Source organism: Loxodonta africana, chromosome 11, assembly GCF_030014295.1.
Source record: "Loxodonta africana isolate mLoxAfr1 chromosome 11, mLoxAfr1.hap2, whole genome shotgun sequence".
Taxonomy (NCBI): Eukaryota; Metazoa; Chordata; class Mammalia; order Proboscidea; family Elephantidae; genus Loxodonta; species Loxodonta africana.
The window spans coordinates 53,256,237-53,278,946 of record NC_087352.1 but is presented as its reverse complement, the minus strand read 5'-3'; positions in this window follow the sequence as shown (position 1 = coordinate 53,278,946).

The window sequence follows — 22,710 nt, the reverse complement described above, 5'->3', positions numbered from 1 at the left end:
ATACAGCTGCTAGACATCCACTAACCTACCAGATTACTGCTTCCAGGATGCTGCTGTTAGATCATTAAGGCAGCAGTCCCCACTCCTGCAGTCCCTCTTTTGCTCTGAATGCAGCAAGAGCCCCATCAAGTGGCCCTCTATATACACTGTTCGGTGTTGTGATTCTTGCCTGCTTAGAGTGGTCATGGCTAGGCCTGCCCCAAAGACAATGGACCAGTCGGTCTCAAGCGCTCTCTCACTTCCCAGCCCATAATGCTTCCACGCTGTGACTACCCATCTCTACCAAAACATGTGCTCTTTAAATGTTATTTGGAGCGCTCCTTGGAAACTCTATGGGGCAGTTCTACCCTGTCCCGTAGGGTCGATATGAGTCAGAATCGACTCAGTGGCAGTGGGTTTGGGTTTTAAATGCTATTTAAAACCAATTTGTCAAAGCTTTTCATTGATTTTTCCAAGTAAAACACAAAGAATAAGCAGTAAACCCCTCATTCATCACTGGTGAAGCATATGGGGGCACTGCATTTAATCTGGGTGAAAGCCACACGTCGGAGATGTCTGGCTTAAGTACCCACAAAATGGAATCCAGTTTGAGAACTGGAGAGGACACCTTATTTCATGGGTGAGAAACCCACATACCAGAAGGGTAAGAGGCTCAGGGAATGAGGGCATTACAGAGCTATGACTGGAACTTTGATTTATATTCTGCTCTCCTCTAAATCCCCACCACCATTTTAGCAGGGCTCCACTTGTTCCATTTAGGGCCACCCCTTGCTAACACAGATGTTGCTCAGTCCTTTAAGCAACTCCACCCTGCTCTGCAGCATATGGTAGGAGCCACTTTATAGGGTCAACCTTTCCCTCGGTTTCCAGTCTTCAGTTTTCCTTAAGATTGTAGATTGGTGTCAGTCAGCTGAAAGATTCAAATAAGAGTTACGCTTGATCTCAGCCCTTATACCTCAGCTGGACTTATCACATTTTTCACAACTTTGTGATTTGTCAATAGCCTCGCATGTTATTCCTTCATTATACCATTCTTCAGCTCTTAGATTCAATTAATACATGTAACTGGGGGTCTGGTTCCACAATAACAGTATTTCCACAGGCTGCCTCAAGTGACATTCCTCAGAGATGAACCCTAGTTGGGGCTCATCTGCCTGATTTTCCTGGTATAGTATTCATTGTTGGTACCTAGCCCAGAGCACCTTTACTGAGCTGGTCTACCCATTCCAGCTGCTGGGAGTGTTGGCTCATAGTTGCACCTTCTCTGGATAATTGTCCACCAACAGGAGACACCTCACCCCAGAGGTGGAGGAAAGGAGGGAGGCAGTCCAAAGCCAAAAACTGACACATTCAGTGAGCACTTAAGCCCAGCGCATTTACTCAAGGAGGGACAACAATGGTATGTGATTTGATTTATGTTCTTGACCTTCTCTTGCCCCATGGGTCATGTGAAGACTAGACTTTCCCTGAGGCCACATCTCCACTTGGTCCCTTCCTCTTCCTATCCTACTTTGCTTGCTTTCTTACAGGTTTTTGTTTTGTTTTTTCCCGAAGTGTATTTTCTCATTAAATGACTTGCATCTAAATCCTTGTCTTCAGGCTCTGCTTCTAGAGAACTCAGCCTAAGATAGCTGACCTTGCAGGCCAGCTCTGCAGTGCACCAGCCCCTGGCATGGTCAACACCTCACATAATGAGCATTGGAGGGATTTGATTTAAATCCAAATCCTGGGATTTACTAGCTACCTAATTTGACCAAATTTCTTAATCTCTGTAAACTTCAATTTCCTAATCTCTTAAAGGGGATGCTAGTAGAGAATTGCGGTGAAAACTGAAAGTTATAATGTTGGTAAAAGTTCTTAGGCTCACCAAAAGCACAAGCAACAAAGGAAAACACAGATAAATTGGATTCCATAAAAATTTAAAACTTTCGTACATCAATGGACTTTATGAACAAAGTGAAGAGACAACTTACTGAGTGGGAGAAAAAAACTTGAAACTCTCTATCTGATAAGGGTATAATCTCTAGAATAGATAAAGAACTACAACTCGACAACAAAAAGACAAACATCCTAATTAAAAAGTGGACGAAGGACTTTAGTAGACATTTCACCAAAGACAATATACAACTGGACAATAAGCACATGAAAAAAATGTTCAACGTCACTAGTTATTAGGGAAACGCAAACTAAAAAACAATGAGATACCACTTTACCCCCAACTATGACGACAATTATCAGAAAAATGGAGAACAAGGAGTGTTGGTGAGGACGTGGAGAAATTGGAACACCCATCCATTGCTGGTGGTATTATAAAATGGTGTAGCTGCTGTGGAAAACAGTATAGTGGTTCCTCAAAAAGTTAAACATAGAACTGTCATATGACTCAGTAATTCCAGTCCTAGGTATACACTAAAAAGACTTCAAAGCAGAGACTCAGACAGATACTTGCACACCAATGTTTATTGAGACATTATTCACAATAGCCAAAAGGTAGAAACAACCCAAATGTCCATCGACAGATGAATAGATAAGTAAAATTTCATACAATAAAAAAATATTCCATACTAAATGAATAATTTCTTTTATAAGAATCAGCATAAAGCTTGTTCCTACGAGGCAGAGGTTAAGGATGTCCCAATTGTCCAACTTTTCCGAACTACTGTCCACTCCATCATCTCTAACATCAACTACTCCTTTTCCCCTCAGTACTCTCTCTCCCATCCTTGGGTTCCCTAATTCACTGCAAAGTCTCACCCAAAAAAAACCCAGTGCCGTTGAGTCGATTCAGAACAGAACTCATAAATCATATAAAGAAAATGACTCATATAGTTGTGGAGGCTGGCAAGTCCCAAATACATGAGTCAGGTGCAGGCTTCTCCTGACCCACGTGGCTGCCAGGAATGATAAACCCAAATCAGGAGTTCAGACCACCGGCTGCTAGGTCACAAGTCTGTGGAAACTGGCGAATAAAGTCAGACAATATGCCCAAGGGGCTGTGGAGGCTGAAAAATCCCAGAATCTGCAGGTCAGACAGCAGGCCTCTGGCTAGAGTCCCAAGAACCAGAGATCCATTGATCATGAACCAGACACAGGATCCAGATGTGGAGAGAGAGAGCCCCACCAGGTCATCCTCACATATAACTTAGATGCAGGCTATACCCCAGGGGAGGGTAAACTTGAGTAAGGGTGGGACCCAAGACACACCCTACACCAATCCTGCCTCATCAACATGTAAAGGTCAGAATCCACAACACATAAAATGGTGAACAATTATACAATATTGGGAATCGAGGCCTAGCCAAGTTGACACACAACCCCAACCATCACAGGTTCCATATACCCTATTTGCATAGTCCCACTCAATCATTATTTGGGTTACTCAATCATTGTGTGTGAGTCACAAAGGCCATGGCTAGAAGGGCCATATTAAGTAATTCATTACACTGTATATATGTTGTTGTTGTTAGATGCCGTTGAGGTGGTTCCGACTCATTGCTACCCTATTTACAACAGAAAGAAATACTGTCCAGTCCTGCACCATCCTCACAATTGTTTTTATGCTTGAGCCCATTGTTGCAGCCACTGTGTCAATCCATCTCATTGAGGGTCTTCCTCTTTTTCACTGACCCTTTACTTTAGCTAGCATGGTGTCCTTCTCCAGGGACTGATCCCTCCTGCTAACATGTCCAAATTATGTGAGACTTAGTCTCGCCATCCTTACTTCTAAGGAGCATTCTGGTCATATTTCTTCCAAGACAGATTTGTTCATTCTTGTGGCGGTCCATGGTATATTCAATATTCTTCGCCAACATCACAGTTCAAAGGTTTCAATTCTCCTTTGGTCTTCCTTATTTATTGGTCAGCTTTCATGTGCATACAAGGTGGTTGAAAACACCATGGCTTGGGTCAGGTGCACATTAGTCTTCAAGGTGATGTCTTTGCTTTTTAACACTTTCAAGAGATCTTTTGCAGCCTTATTGCCCAATGCAATATGTCTTTTGATTTCTTGACTGCTGCTTCCATAGGCATTGATCATGCATCCGAGTAAAATGAAATCCTTGACAACGTCAATCTTTTCTCCTTTTAGCAATGATGTTGCTTATTGGTCCAGTTGTGAGGACTTCTGTTTTCTTTTTGTTGAGGTATAATCCATATTGAAGGCTGTGGTCTTTGATCTTCATCAGTAAGTGCTTTAAGTCCTCTTCACTTTCAGCAAGCAAGATTGTTTCATCTGCATAACACAGGTTGTTAATGAGCCCCATCCAATTCTGATGCTCCGTTCTTTATACAGTCCAGCTTTTCGGATTATTTGCTCAGCATACAGATTGAATAGGTATGGTGAAAAGATACAACCCTGACACACACCTTTCCTGACTTTAAACCACACAGTATCCCCTTGTTCTGTTGGAACAACTGCCTCTTGATCTATGTACAGTTTCCTCATGAACACAATTATGTGTTCTGAATCCCCATTCTTTGAAATATTATCCATAATTTGTTACAATCCACACAGTCGAATGCCTTTGCATAATCAATAAAAAAGTAAACATACTTCTGGTATTCTCTGCTTTCAGCCAGGATCCATCTGACATCAGCAATGATAGCCCTGGTTTCATGTCCTCTTCTGAATCCAGCCTGAATTTCTGGCAGTTTCCTGTCGATATACCGCTCCAGTCACTTTTGAAAGATTGTCAGCAAAATTTTACTTGCGTATGATGTTATTGATATTGTACAATAATTTCTGCATGTGATTGGATCACCTTTCTTGGGAATAGGCATAAATATGGATCTCTTCCAGTCAGTTGGCCAGGAAGCTGTCTTCCATATTTCTTGGCATAGACGAGTGAGCACTTCCAGCGCTGCATCCGTTTGTTGAAACAGCTCAACTGATATTCCATCAATTCCTGGAGCCCTGTTTTTCTCCAATGCCTTCAGTGCAGCTTGGACTTCTTCCTTCGGTACCATCGGTTCCTGATCATATGCTACCTCTTGAAACAGTTGAACATAGACCAATCCTTTTTGGTGTAGTGACTCTGTGTATTCTGTTATTCAGTCTTAAAGAGAAATAAAGTTCTGACACATGCTACAACATAGATGAACCTTGAAAATATTATGCTAAGAGATATAAGTAAGATAAAAAAAAACAAATATATAATCCCACTTAACATGAAATATCCAGAATAGGCAAATATATAGAGACCAAAGTTTATTACTGGTTAGCAGGGGCTGGTGGGAGGGAGAAATGGGCAGGAATTGCTTAAGGAGTGCTGGGTTTCTGTTAATTTGGAAACAGATCGTGATGATGGTGCCATGACATGGGGGACATAAATAAGTCACTGCATTTTACACATAAAAATAGTTGAAATGGCAAATGTTTTGTTATATGTATTTTTTCTCAATCAAAAAATAAGAAAGCTCCTAGGCTAACGCTGGACACCTTTTCTCTGATATGTTAACATTAATAAAAGTAGTAGCTAATATTTATTGGGCATTTACCATGTTTCAAACTCTGTGCTAAGCATGTTACACAATGTTATTTCATCTTCACGTCAACCCTTTGAAACAGGTCCTATTGGTACCCCCACTTTAGAGATGAAGGAACTGAAACTAGATCTTGATCAAAGTCTCACACTTTGTAGCAGTCTGACTCCCAAAGGTGGCGCTATACTTGCTCTTCAGTAGCACTCTATCAACTTTCCTGTAACCACATGTTCCCCTCTCGCCACCATTCTAATCCCCTCAGCTCTTGCTTCCCTAATGATACCCACTCATTTGTAGCACTTCACAATTAAAGGCTCCCAGGCTCTCCGTCTCCATTCCCCACCAAAACGTAACACTTTTGTGTCCTTTCCTGACATAGCTGCCTCGTTGATCCAGGCTCACATGGTAACAAAGCTCAGATAATCTTTGTGTTTTAAATTTGTTCTGATGTAACATCTCTCCAAGAAGCGCATTATGTCATAATTTCAGGCATCATTGGTAGAGCAGTAGGAAAAAAATATTTGCAGGCAGGAAGTTTATTCCCAATATCTCATAGATCCTCCCACGTTGGTGGTTGCCTCTCTCTGTCTGTAAAGCATTCAGAGACAAACTCCTGTCTCAGGAGGATTACCCACACGATCATTGGGGGATCAATTTTCCATTAGCACAGCTGGACAGCTACTATTCAGTCCTCTCTGCCATCACAAATATTATGTATTCAATCTTTTTTTAAGGCAGAAAACATGTTCCTATTTCTGAAAAGCGCCAGGGTCGGCTGCAACATCTTCCTTATGAATAGGGGGAAGAGAGAGAGAGAGATGGAAGATAAAGATTAGATCCACTTCTCTCTTTTCTAATATGTCTCATTTGATTTAGCTCTCTTGCACTATTACTAGGTTATGCTTAAGCAGTAAAGCGTCCTTCTTTTGCAGTCTGTTGCAGACTTCTGCATTAGATAGAGGAAAGAAAGGTTGAGAAAAAGTTCCTCTGAACAAACGAGCCTTTCGATGGAACTTTTCATTAGGCACACAGCTCATTGAATCTAATCGGGAAGATTCAAATAAGAGTCACACTTGACCTCAGCCCTCTTCCATTGGGGTAGCTAGTGGAGGCTCAGACTGGCCCTCAATTTCAGAATGTCAATTAGAGCAGAAATGTCCATAAGACGTGCTTACATGGATTATGCATAATGAAATGGGCCTTTAAATCGTTTTTTTTTTTTTCTTTTTTTATCCCCATGGGGAACCGAGCGAGTTTCCTTAATAATCAGAAAATATGCTTAGCAATTCAAAAGAGTGTTACAGGATCTCATTTCAGATATAATGGCTAAAAAACACAATAAATAAACTCAAATAAAAGAGTAGCAAAGTTAAACAAAGGCATCAGATAATAAAAGCGAATCACTTTAGATCACTAACTAAAAACAAAAATCAGGCGTACAACGCAGCATATACCGTATCATCTCATTTTAATTACATATATACATATATGATAAAGAGCCCGGAAAGATTTATGACAAACTGTTACTAGTGGTTATCTCTGAGTGGTGGGAACATAATGCTTTCTCAACGTCTGCTTATTTGTAAGTTTTAACTTTCAACAGTGCGTATATACTGATTTTGTAATTTTGAAAAGGTCATTTTAATATCAGAAAGAAGGAAGGAAGGTAAAGGGGAAGGAAGGAAAGAGGAAAGGGAGGAAGAATGGTAAGACCGCTTTTTTGTTTTGCTTCGTTTTTGTCTTTTTTAATTATTAACCATCTTGGATAATACCATGGGGCATATTTAATGAAAGAATAATAAAAATCATGGCTAATTACAGGACTACTGAGAGGCCAGCAAGACAGTTCATGGGGGTCTCTATGCCTCTTTATCACTCTATTTGCTGGTAGGTAACCATGTCCTGGAGTCCCTGAGTGGCATAAAAGGTTAATGTACTCAGCTACTAACCAAAAGTTTGGAGGTCAGAGTCCACCCAGGGGTGCCGCAGAAGAAAGGCCGGGCAATCTACTTCCAAAAAAATAAGCCATTGAAAACCTGATGGAGCACAATTCTACTGGCACACATGGGGTTGTCACGAGTTGGGATCAAATTGACAGCAACTGCTTAACATATCCTACCCTTTGTTGAGTTCCTCCAGCTACTGGGAAAACGCTACTGATCTGCCACCCCATGCCCCCTTCTTCGACCAAGCAAACCCTATCCATTCTCAGTCCCATTGCCCCAGGGCCCTGCTCTCTGTGTGACATCCTTTTATTTATTCATTCATCAATTATTTAGTGAGTACTACTCTGGACCAGGCAATGGGCTGGAACTGTAAAAACAAGTGAGACTAAATTCCTGCCTACACAGAGTTCACATGCTAGTGAAGCATAAAGACAAGAAACAGAGTTCTGGTCAAGCGGGAAAATATAGCACATAATTTCAAATTATCATGGAATCCAGAACTTCTGGAACCACGGAGGCTGGATAAACCCCTGAAATTATTGCCTTGAGATAATCTTTAAACCTTAAACAAAAAACGTCCCCTTAAGTCTTCTAAAAATCAAACAACGTTTAGCCTAACTAGTAAAAAATGTCTGCCTTGAGCATTGCGCCCTTTTGAGATCTATCTGCATGGAATCAGAATGACAACAGCAACTGGAAAGATTAGGTGGACAGTGAGTTTATGTTAATGGGGGAGGAACAACTCAGAAAAGACGGCCGAGAATGATTATACAACTCAAAGAATATAATCACTGTCACTGAATTGTACATGTAGAAACTGTTGAATTGGTTTATGTTCTGCTATGTATATTCTCAACAATAAAAATGAAACAATTGTAAAAAAAAAAAAAAAAAAGGAAAACCTATTAAAAAAAAAAAAGAAAAGAAATTTGCATTAAAGGGTAGTAAGTTCCTCAATAAGACCAGGTGGCACAATAGTTAAGCACTCTGCTGCTAGCCTAAAAGTTGGTTTGAACCCACCGAGTGGCTCCACAGAAGAAAGACCTGGCGATCTGCTTCCATAATGATCACAGCCTAGAAAACCCTACGGGGCAGATTTACTCTACCACATGGGGTCGCTATGAGTCGAAATCATCTTCATGACACCCAACAACAAGCGCCTGAATAGAGAGAGGCTTGCGGGGATGGGAGTTGAGAAGGGTGTGCTGTGAAGGCATGCAGTGAAGCCATCTCATTCAGACTTGGAGAGGGTGGGGCTAGTAGGAGCCAAATTTCAAAGAATAGGTAAAAAAAAAGCCCAACAAAAACAGCAAAGGGAATTTGCAAACAAAGGAAGCAGTTGATGTAGAGTCAACCCTGTCTCATGGTAAAACTGTGCAACCCAGAAATAGGGGAGACGTGGTAAATTTGAATAAACTGTGGGATGCAAGTGGAGAAAGGTGAGCAATGCTGCTGCAGTGGGAGCCACGGGCCAGTGTCAGAGACACCAAGATAAGAGCTCTGAACTTGGCTCTTCAGGCTAAGGAAAAACTTTGATGGGGGATTTCCAAAATTCTTTTTGTACATATAGCTCTTTTGGAACCCCTCAAAAGACACCAAGTGGTCAGTCAAACACTCTATGTAAATGCTAACCTACCTCTAGTTACGGTATAAAATAACAAAACTATGCCAATGGTTGTTATTGTTGTTGGTTGCCATTGAGTAGATTCCGACTCGTGGTGACCCCATGTGTGCAGAGTAGAATGGCTCCATAGAGTTTTCAAGGCTATGACCTTTCTAAAGCAAATCGTCAGGCCTATCTTCCAAGTCTTCTCTGGGTGGGTTCAAACCATAAACCTTGTACTTAACCATATGCACCACCCAGAAACTCCTATGGCTGTAGTAGCTAACACTTGTTGAGTGCTTACTATGATCCAGCCACTGTTCTGTAAGTGTTACATGTATTATCTCATTTAATTCTCAGAACAACACTGTGAGGCAGTTCTTTTTATCATCCCCATTTCACAGATGTGGAAACTGAGGCACAGATACAGTCTAGTGTAGCTTCATTCTTAAACCATAATGGTGATTCCCTAGATAGATTTGAAAAACAAATTGTCTAGTTGCTAAAGTCACTCACCCTGAGAATGAGGAAAATCTCCAAGGTGATGAGTTCCATGTAGCTTGTTTAAAAGGTCTAGGGGTTTTCATCATTAAGAGCAAGGCCCCATCCTCCCTTAATAGACATGCCTCTTCCTAACTTTATTCACCGGCAGTGCTTCTCTGGCACCCATTCCCGGTAGCTGATTGAACACATTAAATCAGTCCACAGGAATAAGTCAAACTCTATTAGTCACTCTGTAAAAATGCTAAGACTATTTATTTATTATGAGTTATTCATAAACATCAAGACTAGACTCTATAATACCACCTGCAATGATTCCTGAAAGTAGCAATATTTTACCACTACAATCTGATTAATTGACCTGTTCAAACAGAGCTTGAAATCAAGCATAACTTCCCTTTGACAGAAGTGTATTCATCTTCATCTCAAAGCCAGCCATCTCCACTCCTCAGGGAAGAACAAAACATCTGCATCTAAGAGAATCAATTAAAATCATCTGAAATAGTGTGTATGTTTCACTAAAGAAATATTTATTAGTACCTAATATTTCCTTTCTAGAAATGCATACAAAGAGGGACACACTGTATGATTTCACTTATATAAAATACCAAAGCAAGTGAATATAATGGTGTCAGAAGTCAAGATAGTGGTTATCCTTATCAGCATTAGAGGCGGTGGGGGAGCAGAGACCTAATACCTGGAAGGGGACATGAGAAGGGCCTCTGGGGACTGGGAATGTTCTGGGTGCTGGCTCATGCCTGTGTCCACTTTGTGAAAATTCATCATACATACACTTTTCTTCATACACATTGTACTTCAATAAAATGTTTATCAAAAAGGAGTAATTCGTGCATAAGCAACAACAGTTCCCAGCCAGAAGTTTAACTGTACAGGATGCTGGCTCATGCCTGTGTCCACTTTGTGAAAATTCATCATACGTACACTTTTCTTCATACACATTGTACTTCAATAAAATGTTTATCAAAAAGGAGTAATTCGTGTGTAAGCAACAACAGTTCCCAGCCAGAAGTTTAACTGTACAGGATGCTCTCTCAACTCTCTCACATCCTAGATGTGCAAGATGGGTGCAAGTCACATTAAATAAACTTCTATTTGTTCATGTGTAAAATAAGAATGATACCTACTTCATAGATGGATTAAATGTGATTATGTATAAAGCCATTCAACATCATATATATATATAAAATTTATATATATATAATCTATATATACAAACAGGAAACCCTGGTGGTGTAGTGGTTAGGTGCTACGGCTGCTAACTGAAGGGTCGGCAGTTCAAATCCTCCAGGCGCTCCTTGGAAACTCTATGGGGCGGTTCTATTCTGTCCTATAGGGTCACTATGAGTCGGAATCGACTCGACGGCACTGGGTTTGGTTTTTGGGTATATATATAAATAATTTTTATATATAATTCTATAAACAATTTCTATATATAACCCTGTGAACAATTTCTATATATAACTCTATAAACAATTTCTATATATAATTCTATAAATAATTTCTATGTATTGGATCCACAATTGAGGCCCACGGAAGCACCAGTTAGGAAATCAAATGATGCATTGCATTGGGGGAATCTGCTGCAAAAGACCTCAAGGCGTTAAAAAGCAAAGATGTCACTCAACCAGAATGCTCCTTAGAAGCAAGGATGGTGAGACTACGTCTCACATACTTTGGACATGTTATCAGGAGGGACCAGTCCCTGGAGAACAACATCATGCTTGGTAAAGTAGAAGGTTGGCAAAAGAGAGGAAGACCCTCAGTAAGATGGGTTGACACAGTGGCTGCAACAATGAGCTCAAGCATAACAACAATTGTGAGGATGGTGCAGGATCGGGCAGTGTTTCATTCTGTTGTACATAGGGTCAGTTTGAGTTGGAACCAACTCAACAGCACCTACCAAAACAACAACATTCTTTTCAAGTAGTAATAAGATGGTTAAACAAACTGGAAACCATCATTTTGCCATGTCTATTGTTTATGAGTCTTGAAATATGATATTCCTAGGCAGGGCAAGCCTTTTACCTGGATGAGTTAGCAGGCTTTTCATAGGTCTCTTCCAGATCTTTTTCTTAAGCTCTGACCTGAAGTTCAAACATTAGTTATTCCTTTGATTGGCAATATAGAAGGCTGTTAAAAAATGTTAAATATTTGGAAGACAGGGTCCAGTGGGTCATTCTCAACTATTAACATCTTTTCTGAAATTTTCTATCCACTCACCAGGGAAGCAAGATCCTGGGTGAGGAAAACAGGAATGGGAGGTTTGAATCTCTAGAAACTCAGCTGCTCCACCATTGTATATTTGTTGTGTGAGGTAGATATCTTGTTATTTTAATTCTTAGGTCACCAGTCGCCAACGGACTATAGCCATCCCTGGTGAAGAAGACTCTGAAGAATTGGGATTTTTTTTGTTTCCTAATGGAACATTTTATGTGATATATGTTAGTTCTCTCCCAAGGTGTCCTGTGAGTTGCTCCCAGGTGATGCCAGTGCGACTGGTCCAGGCCCACACTTGGTGAAATGCTGGTGTACTTTAAATATACAAATGTGCCTGGAATGAATGACTCCGGAAGATCTTGAATTGATTTGGCAGTGATGTAATCCTAAAGACCTTGGTAGGATCTGAGCTTCCATTTCAAGAAAAATAAATAGTTTTTATCAGTGTCCAGGAGTGATCCCCAGGCCCTGGGAGAAAGACTCAAGATCGCTAAAACAAACACAAACCTAAGGTAGATGCTGGAATGGTAAAGGATTAATTTTTGATTGAAATTACCATCATGTGGACAGTAAATACTTGTGCAGTGTGATTAGCCCATTAACTCTTTATATAGGCCTACATGGAAATCAAAATGAGGCTCAGTGAATAATGAATCTGAGGGAGGCATCTTGTGAATTCAATATTTAATGCACCAACCTAGTCTGACATATCCATCTCATACAGTGGAAGATCAACACTAAAAATTCATTGACCAGAGTCCTCAACATTAAACTCCAGTAGAAAGATAACCCAATCCCTAGGACTGGAAGTATTCAATAGCTAAAATTCCTCCCATTAGGCCTGCTAATGTGTGCTGTTAAGGCTCCACTTTTCCAGTATTTTCACAGACCAACTGCCTTAGATTGTGTGATGGGTAAGGTTGGATGTCAACTTGACTGGGCCATGATTCTCAGTGGTTTGGTAGTTATGATGTAGTTTAGCAGCTATGTAATGATGTAATCACCTCCATGATGAGATCTGATATAATGTGATCACCTCCATGATGAGATCTGCTCTGAGCAGCCAATCAGTTGAAAAGGAGTTTCCTTGTAGACGTGGCCTGCACCAAATATATGTGGACTTTCTGGCAAAGCTCACTGGCTTTTGCTCACTCTGGATCCTGTATATGGGACTTGAGCTAGCAGTTTATTTGATGATCTTGGGATACGTCAGCCTCCACAGCCTGTGAGCACTTGCTGATCTTGGAGCTCATCAGCCTCTGCAGCCTATGAATCAGAGGCCTGCTGTCTGACCTGCCAATCTTTTGTCCCATAGCCCCTGCACCTGTTTGAGTCATGAGAAGCCTCCAGCCTGACCGACGGACTTGAGAATTTCCAGCCTCTACAATCGTATGAGCCATTGCCAATTTTCCTTCTCTAGAGAACCCAGCCTAAGACAGATTGACTCACTCTTTTTTTTTAATAATTTTTTTTTTTCAGTGAGAGTTTACACACCAAATTAGGTTTCCATTTTAACAATTTGTACACAAAGTGTTCAGTGACATTGGTTACATTTTCCACAATTCATCAAAAGACTCATTAATTCTGTTCTGGTTGTTCCTCTTCCAGTAATCTAGTTTCCCTGCTTCCTTACCTTCTCATATTTGTTTTAGGGTACTTGTTGGCCAGTTGAACAAATACAGGTTGTTGTTGTGTGCCATTGAGTCGATTCTGACTCATATAACTCACTCTTTTTAATGATACATTAACAGACTCATAGAGCTTACATTCAGCAACATTCATTCCACGAATGATTACAAATACGTGTCAGGTGTTCAGAGCACTGTTGAGACAGACCAGTAAGCTCCCTGCCCACACCAATAAGTCCAGAGGAGACTAAAAAAGGTTCATGATCAAGTACATGTGGTAAATATGGCATACTGTATCCCCTTCTCAAAGATTCACAATATTCATTAGGAATAAATAAATCTGTTAACTGTGTTTTACCAAAATGTCTCATTCTTTTTAGATGCTGTTATCATGACACATTTTATCATAATTCTTCTGGAGTCCTTCAAAACGGTGATATAGATTAAAACATCCACAAGGAAAATAAGGGAACAGTAAATACTGAAGTAGTCAGAAAGGCTTAAGGAGAGGAATTGAGTCTTTCTCTGAATAGCTTGATACTTGTTTTCACGCAAGTCTGTCCTCAGACATGAAGGATGAGTTCTGAGCTTCTGTTCTACTAAATAAGCTTTGAACTTAGTTGAATCCCCAAGGACATGATTGGCCCAAGCCCAGCTGCATGCTAACGTGACCATGTATGTCACTTGGGACTTCCTAGAGGGAAGCAAGAACCTTGCAATGGAGGCCTTACGAAGTAAGAGGGGCAGATTCTGCAAACAAATGTTACTTATTTCATGATTTCACTTAAAGCTGGCCTGGTGGCCAATGGGGCAACCACTAACATAGTGGATACTAGGAGCTGACACTCCTCCTACCACACCTAACATAAAAGAAATCATGTTTTCGTCTGGCAACACTGATTACTTCAAATATGGTAACAAGTCTCATAGAAAGGAAAGAGTTATTCATTCACTGGGAAGTAGTATTTTCTTACTTAAGAGCAAATGCATGATCTCATTATTCCTTTTAGAGTTTTTCTCCCTTAAAGGGACCTTAAAAATCATCTATCCCAGTGTTTATGAAACTATGGATTACAACCTATGAGTGAAATCAGTTTAGTGAGCCTCAATCAGCATTTTCCCCTAAATGAGACGGAATGGGGTGGAATGGATTAGAAAATATCCATGTCTTAGACAAGAGTCTTTTTTGTAAAAAAAAAAAAAAAAATTATGTTTATGTATCTATTCATACATGTGTATATGTATACTCGGTTACGGTACAAAATTTATTTCTTACTGTGGGTTGTAACTAAAAATGTTTGAAAGCCAGTGATGTGGCCTAATGCCCTCATCTTATGTATGAATACACTAATGCCCAGAGAAATAAAGGAACTTCCCCCAAAGACTCACAGCTAGAAAGTGGCAAAACTATAAGAATCCAGAACTTTGACTCCTTCTTCGGTGTTCTTGGCACTACTTCAGCCGTCCTAAAAAAAAAAAATATTATACTTCATGTCCACCTTTTAAAATACCTAATTCCAAACTGTAAGACTTGTTTCCACCACTCATCTGTAAGTTTATCATACTGTGGTGGCTTGCGTATTGCTGTGATGCTGGAAGTTATGCCACCAGTATTTCAAATATCAGTAAATATTCATGGTGGACAAGTTTCATCAGAGCTTCCATACTAAGACAGGCTAGGAAGAAGGACCTGACAGCCTACTTCTGAAAAAATTGGCCAGTGAAAACAATATGAATAGCAGCAGAACATTGTCTAATATAGTGTCGGAGGATGAGTTCTTCAGTTGGAAGACATACGACTAAGGAAGAGTTGCTTCCTCAAAGTACAGTCCAACTTAATGAAGTGGATAGAGTAAAGTTTCCAGAACTTTCATTTGCTCAAGTGGCATGACTCAAAATGAGAAGAAACAGCTGCACACATTCAATAATAATTGGAACATGGAATGCATGAAGTATGAATCTAGGAAAATTGAAAGTCATCAAAAATAAAAAGGTATACTTGAAGATCAATATCCTAGGCATTAGTGAGCTGAAATGGACTGGTACTGGTCATTTTGAATTTGACAATCATATGGTCTACTATGCCAGGAATGACAAATTAAAGAGGAATGGTGTCACATTCATCATCAAAAAGAACATTTCAAGATCTATCCTGAAGTACAACGCTGTCAGTGATAGGACAATACCCATAAGCCTGCAAGGAAGACCAGTTAATACGACAATTATTCAAATTTACACACCAACCACTAATGCCAAAGATGAAGAAATGGAAGATTTTTACCAATGTCCACAGTCTGAAATTGGTCGAAGGTGCTATCAAGATGCATTGATAATTACTGGTGATAGGAATGCTAAACTTGAAAACAAAGAAGAAGGATCTTTAGTTGGAAAATATGGACTTGGCAATAGAAACGATGCCAGAGATCACACAATAGGATGTTATAAGACTAACAACTTACTCATTTCAAATACCTTTTTTAAACAACATAAATGTGACTATACAAGTGGACCTCACCAGAAGGAATACACAGGAATCAAATCGACTGCATCTGGGGAAAGAGAGGATAGAGAAGCTCAATATCATCAGTCAGAACAAAACCAGGGGCTGACCGTGGAACAGATTGTCAGATGCTCATTTGCAAGTTCAAGTTGAAGCTGAAGAAAATTAAAACAGGTCCACGAGAGCTAAAATAAGACCTTGACTATATCCCACTTGAATTTAGAGAAGATCTCAAGAATAGATTTGACACATTGAACACAAATGAACGAAGACCAGATGAGTTGTGGGATGATATCAAAGACATACATGAAAATAGCAAAAGGTCACTAAAAAGACAGGAAAGACCAAAACGGATGTCAGAAGAGACTCTGAAACTTGATCTTGAGCATAGAGCAACTAGAGGGAAAGGAAAAAAAGTAAAAGAGATGAGCAAAAGATTTCAAAGGGCTGCTCGAGAAGACAAAGTAAAATTTTATAACGGATGCACAAAGATCTGTAGCTAGAAAACCAAAAGGGAAGAACGCAATCAGCATTTCTCAAGCTGAAAGGATTGAAGAAAAAAATTCAGGCCTCAAGTTGCAACATTGAAGAATTCTGTAGGCAAAATATTGAACAAGTCAGGAAGCATCAAAAGAAGACAGAAGGAAAATACAGAGTCACTTTACCATAAAGAATTTGTTGACATTCGACCATTTCAGGAGATAGCATATGGTCAAGAACCAATGGTATCGAAGGAAGAAGTCCAAGCTGCACTGCAGGCATTGGCAAGAAACACGGTTCCAGGAACTGATGAAATATCAACTGAGATGTTTCAACAAATGGATGCAGTGCTGGAGGTGCTCATTCATCTATGCCAAGTAATTTGGAAGACAGCAACCTGGCCAAATGACTGGAAGAGATCCATATTTGTGCTCATTCCAAAGAAAGGAGATCCAACAGAATGCAGAAAGTACCAAACAATATCATTAATATCACACACAAGTAAAATTTTGCTGAAGACCATTCAAAAATGGCTGTAGCAGTATATTGGCAGGGAACTGCGAGAAATTCAAACTGGATTCAGAAGAGGGCGTGGAACTAGGGAAGGGATATCATTGCTGATGTCAGATGGATCTTGGCTGAAAGCAGAGAATATTAAAAAGATGCTTATCTGTGTTTTATTGACTACACAAAGGCATTCAACTGTGTGGATCATAATAAATTATGATAAACATTTCAAAGAACGGGGAATTCCAGAACACTTAATTGTGCTCATGCAAAACCTGCATATACATTCTATTTTGGTGAGTAGCATCTGGGGTCTTAAAAGCCTGTGAGTGGCCATCTGAGATACTCCACTGGTTTCACTCCTTCAGGAGTAAGGGGAAACGAAGAAAACTAAAGACACAAGGGAAAGATTAGTTCAAAGGTCTAATAGACCACAACTACACAGCCTCCACCCAGACTGAGTCCAGTACACTTGGATTGTGCCTGGCTAGCACTACTGACTGCTCTGACAGGGATCACAATAGAGGGTCCCAGACAAAACTGGAGAAAAATGTAGAACAAAATTCTAACTCAAAAAAAAAAGCCCGAATTACTGGCCTGACAGAGACTGGAGAAACCCCGAGAGTATGGCCCCTGGACGCCCTTTGAGCTCAGTAATGAAGTCACTCTGGAGGTTCACCTTTTAGCCTAAGATTAGACAGACCCATAGGACAAAACAAGACTAAAGAGGCACACCGGCCCAGGGGCAAGGACTAGAAGGTAGGAGGGTACAGGAAAGCTGGTAACAGGGAACCTAAGGTTGAGAAGGGAGAGTACTGACAAGTCATGAGATTGTTAACCAATGTCATAAAACAATACATGTACTAACTGTTTAATGAGAAGCTAGTTTGTTCTGTAAACCTTCATCTAAAGTACAATTTAAAAAAAAAAAAAAACCTGTGCATAGACCAAAAGGCAATCATTCGAACAGAACAAGCAGATATTGTGTGGTGTAAAATCAGGAAAGGTGTGTGTCAAGGTTGTGTCCTTTCACCATACCTATTCAATCTGTATGCTGAGCAAATAATCTAAGAAGTTGCTGTGAAGAACATGGCATCAGGACTGGAGCAAGACTCATTGACAACTTACAATATGCAGATCGCACAGCCTTGTTTGCTGAAAGTGAAGAAGACTTAAAGCACTTACTGATGAAGATCAAAGACTACAGCCTCTAGTATGGATTATACCTCAACATAATGAAAACAAAAATCCTCACAACTGGACTAATAAGCAACATCATGACACACGGAGAAAAGATTGAAGTTGTCAAGGATTTAATTTTACTTGGAACCACAATCAACGCCTATGGAAGCAGTAGTCAAGAAATCAAACAACATATCTCATTGGGCAAATATGTTGCGAAAGAACTCTTTAAAGTGTTAAAAAGCAAAGGTGTCACTTTGAGGACTAAGTTTTGCCTGACACAAGCCATGGTATTTTCAATCACCTTATATGCATGCAAAAGCTGGATGATGAATAAGGAAGAGAGAAGAACTGACACCTTTGAATTGTGGTGTTGGCGAAGAATATTGAATATACCATGGACTTGCAGAAGAACAAACAAATCTGTTTTGGAAGAAGTACAACCGGGATGCTCCTTAAAAGCTAGGATGGCGAGACATTGTCTCATGTACTTTGGACATATTATCAGGAGGGATCAGTCCCTGGAGAAGGACATCATGCTTGGTAAAGTAGAGGGTCAGTGAAAAAGAGGAAGACCCTCAATAAGATGGATTGACACAGTAGCTGCAACAATGGGCTCAAACGCAACAACAATTATGAGGATGGCACAGGACTGGGCAGCGTTTCGTTCTGTTGTGCATAGGGTCGCTATGAGTTGGAACTGACTACGCAGCTCCTAAGAACAACAAAACTTGTTTAGAGTTGTATTTTCGGTAATCTTCCATTCACTGAATTAACCAAACTCTAAACACAATAGTAATGTTGGCCTGAAGAGTCTGAAGCAAAAAAAAAAAAACCAGAAGGTATTTCATTTTTTTGCCTTATAAATGCCCTCACTAAATATGACAGAAGGAAATAATGCTGGAAATACTATAAAACTCCTACTAAAAAGTGTATCTCTTAAATAGCTACTCTTACAAAATAAACCAGGCTGTCCCATTTTCTCCTTTATGATCTAATTTTCTTGTCAGCACAATTTAGATTTTTTTCCTAAGAAAAAAAATTACCTCAGTAACAGTGGTGACCTTATTCCGCCTTGCCCCCTCCAGTGAGAGCTGTTGTAAATAATAGTAATGTGTTCCCAAAGGTTTATAATGGTCTTTAAATTGCACAGAATTCTCTCAAGAGATTTGAGTCAAAAAAAAAAAAAAAAATTGCGAAAATGTAACATTCGGTTAAGATGCACACCAGAAAAACTTTGTAAAGGAGAGGAGGAAAGTGAATATGGGTTTTCTTTGTGTTTGCATGTGTATGTATTTGTGTGTGTTTCTTTTTCTTCTTTAAATTTTTTACAAATAATTATGCAGGGAACCTCAAGCTACTTAACTTGAGCTCTAACCCTACCAAAAATATGTATGTGCATGCCTGTGAAGAGAAATTCTCTAAAACAACTGGCACATAGAAAAATATGTTCTGACAGGTGTTTCAAAGACTAGAACTTTTTTGTTTTGCTTTTTTCTCCCAGGGCAATTTTGTGAGCCATCATTTTCTTGAAAGATTACTCTCCTCTGAGGTGTTCCATAAATATGCTGTTATAATAAAATGAAACAGATCCAATCCAAAAGGTATGTAAGGGGGAATTCAAGCAGAATAGATTTTATAGGACCCCACGGTACTGGCTTGAGTGATGCGAAGACTGGCTACTGAAACATACAGTCCATCCGAGTTTATGCTATGTTCAGAAAAAAAGAAACCGTCCACCTTGATGTCCATCCTGTGTCTGGTTTGTTGGCCCACAGAGAGATTGAGTTCACTGATATGACACAACGGCCTATCACAATTCACTCATTAGGATCAAACAAATCTCCAATAAGGGCAGATCCTGACTTACTGATGTTTGTCTTTCAAATATTTACTTTTAATTCATTTTCTCATTAAGGAAACTGTGTAATGTTCATAATACTTATGATAATATAATAATGATAATACCCAAAAACAATAAGAGTTAATATTTATTAAGTACTAGGTTCAAACCCATCCAGCAGCTCTGCAGAAGAAAGACCTGATGATCAGTTCCCATAAATATTATAGTCTTGTAAGCCCTGTGAGGCACTTCCACTCTGTTACATGGGGTCCCTAGGAGTTGAAAAACAACTTGACAGCACACAGCAACAACAGGGTAAGGAGGAGAGCAGGAAGGAGTGAGAGAAGTACAGCGCTGTGTTTCTAATTGCCACTTGCCCTCAGTATGCATCTGAGAATGCCCTGCCAACATGTAAGAAGCCAAGAGTAACTGTCAAAGGCAGAGACTTGCATCAAGCCAAAAAGTTCAAATATAACTGACCAGCCTAACCAAGAGGAACGGAAACTGGATTGCCAAGCAGCTTGAGTCAAGCTACAGGGAAATTGAGTCTGTATTGAGATGTGCACAGAAATAAAGAAAACGCATGAAGATGCTAAAGAGCAGACAGCCAGGACAGAATCAGACCAGTGGCCTCCGATTTTCTTTATTTTTCATCACTAAGGAATTTTTTTTTTTTTCCAGAGAGGTTAGCTGATTTATTCAAGATTTTTTAGCTATTTAATGGCTGAATTGGTCATAAAACTCAGGTTTTCCAAGTATTTCCATTATTCTCCTGTATTATTTTCCTCCCTCCAAGTTTTTTATAATGTTTCTGTTTTTCCTCTTCTGAAGCAACTGTATTGAAGAATTCACTGTTCAGTATACCGTGCAGTTTTGAATAGGAAGTGTGGTAGTCATGTATTAATAGAGGCAGTTGAGCTAGTTGCTGTCTTCCATTTCTTTTAGCACTAATAGTCTCTGTATTCCAAGATATCTATTATATATCCCCATATGAATGGTAATTCTAATATATGAGCTTATATGTATTGAAATGTTTAAAGTTATATGTATTGTTTTCTAGATTTTCTACAATAAATAATATGAAGACAAATCTATAGAGAAATTATTGCAGTGAATGGTGGATTTCTACTGAGGGATTTATATGTCTATATACTATCACTCTAAACATATGTGTAAATTTATGTAAGTGTGTATTTAAATAAGTGCACCATTATTTTTTACCTACCTACCAATTATGCTATGTTCCCTGAAATTTTATGGGTATCACAAACCTAATATGTGCAAAACTAAACTTATTGTCTTACCTCTACTGCACTGCTCTCCCATCCCGTCCATGACTCCCCCTTTTCCTCACTTTCTACAGCCAACTGGGCATCAGGTCCTGTCTGTACTATTTGGTAAATATGTCGTAGTTAACTAGTGCTGCTCTAACAGAAATACCACAAGTGGACGGCTTTAACAAACAGAAGTTTGTTCTCTCACAGTTTATGAGGCTACAAGTCCAAATTCAGGACATCAGCTCCAGGAGAAGTCTTTCTTTGTCAGCTCTGGAGGAAGGTTCTTGTCATCAATCTTCCCCTGTTCTAGAGTTTCTCCACGCAGGAACCCTGGGTTCAAAGGATGCATTATTCTCCTGGCACTGTTTTTGTGGTGGTATGAGGTCCCCCTGTCTCATTTTTATACCTCAAAAGAGATTGACTTAAGACACAACCTAATCTTCTAGATTGAATCCTGCTTCATTAACATCATAGAGGTAGGATTTACTACACATAGGAAAATCACTTTAGATGACAAAATGGTGGACAATAACACAGTACTGGGAATCATGACCTAGCCAAGTTGACACACATTCACACACAATTCAATCCATGACAATATCTCTGCATCCCTCCTATATTTCTAGGCCACTGCCTTCATGTAGGTTTGTTATCATCTCTACTCTAGGTATTCGGAGAAGTTTCTCAATAGATTTCTTTCTTTCCACTTTTTTTCTCCCTCTAGTCTATCTCGCATACTGCTGCCAAAATTTTCTTATTAAAACAAAGAAAAAGGACTGTCACTCCCATTTGTTGGAAATCTGTTTTGATTCCTCACTGCTTACAGGATAATGTCTAGCTCATTTAGTCTAGGATGCAAGACTTTTTACAACTTTTTTTAAGTGAGGGAAGCAAATGTTTTCAGCAACTTTCTGAACCCTAATCTCTGTTGTCATGATATGTATTTAATATAGGCATCTTACATATTTATAACACATATACATGTGTCACTATATTAACATATTACAAACATTATAAACGACATCCACAAAATATGAGATGAAATTAGTGTAAAAATAAAAGTTAACCTTCTTTTTCCACACACCAATAGATCATTATACATCTTGTAATACACTCACCCTTCTATTTGGATGCCAATGATGAATTGACTGAGGGAGTCTGTTTTTAAATATTGTGTCTGATTTTTTTTTTTAATTCTTGCCATCTTTGTCTTAATCATGATAGTAACTGAAGTTTTTGGTTTTTGTCTTTTTTGTTGTTTTTTTTCCTGTTCACAACTTGGCCTGATTTAGATTTTTTTCACGATAAAGTCAGTAAAAGATAAATAATGCCCATAGTGCTGTACTGGGTCCTTCCCTCTCCATGAGCTCATTTGATGTGGTCCCCAAAGCCAAGAGTGATTCAGAAGCTTCTAGTTTCAAAAATCAAGTAAAAAATAAATAGCTGTAGCCATAAATTGACAACTCAAAAAGAGAAATAGAATAGTCAATCAACTCATGAAAAGACTAGCCAAAACAATCTTGA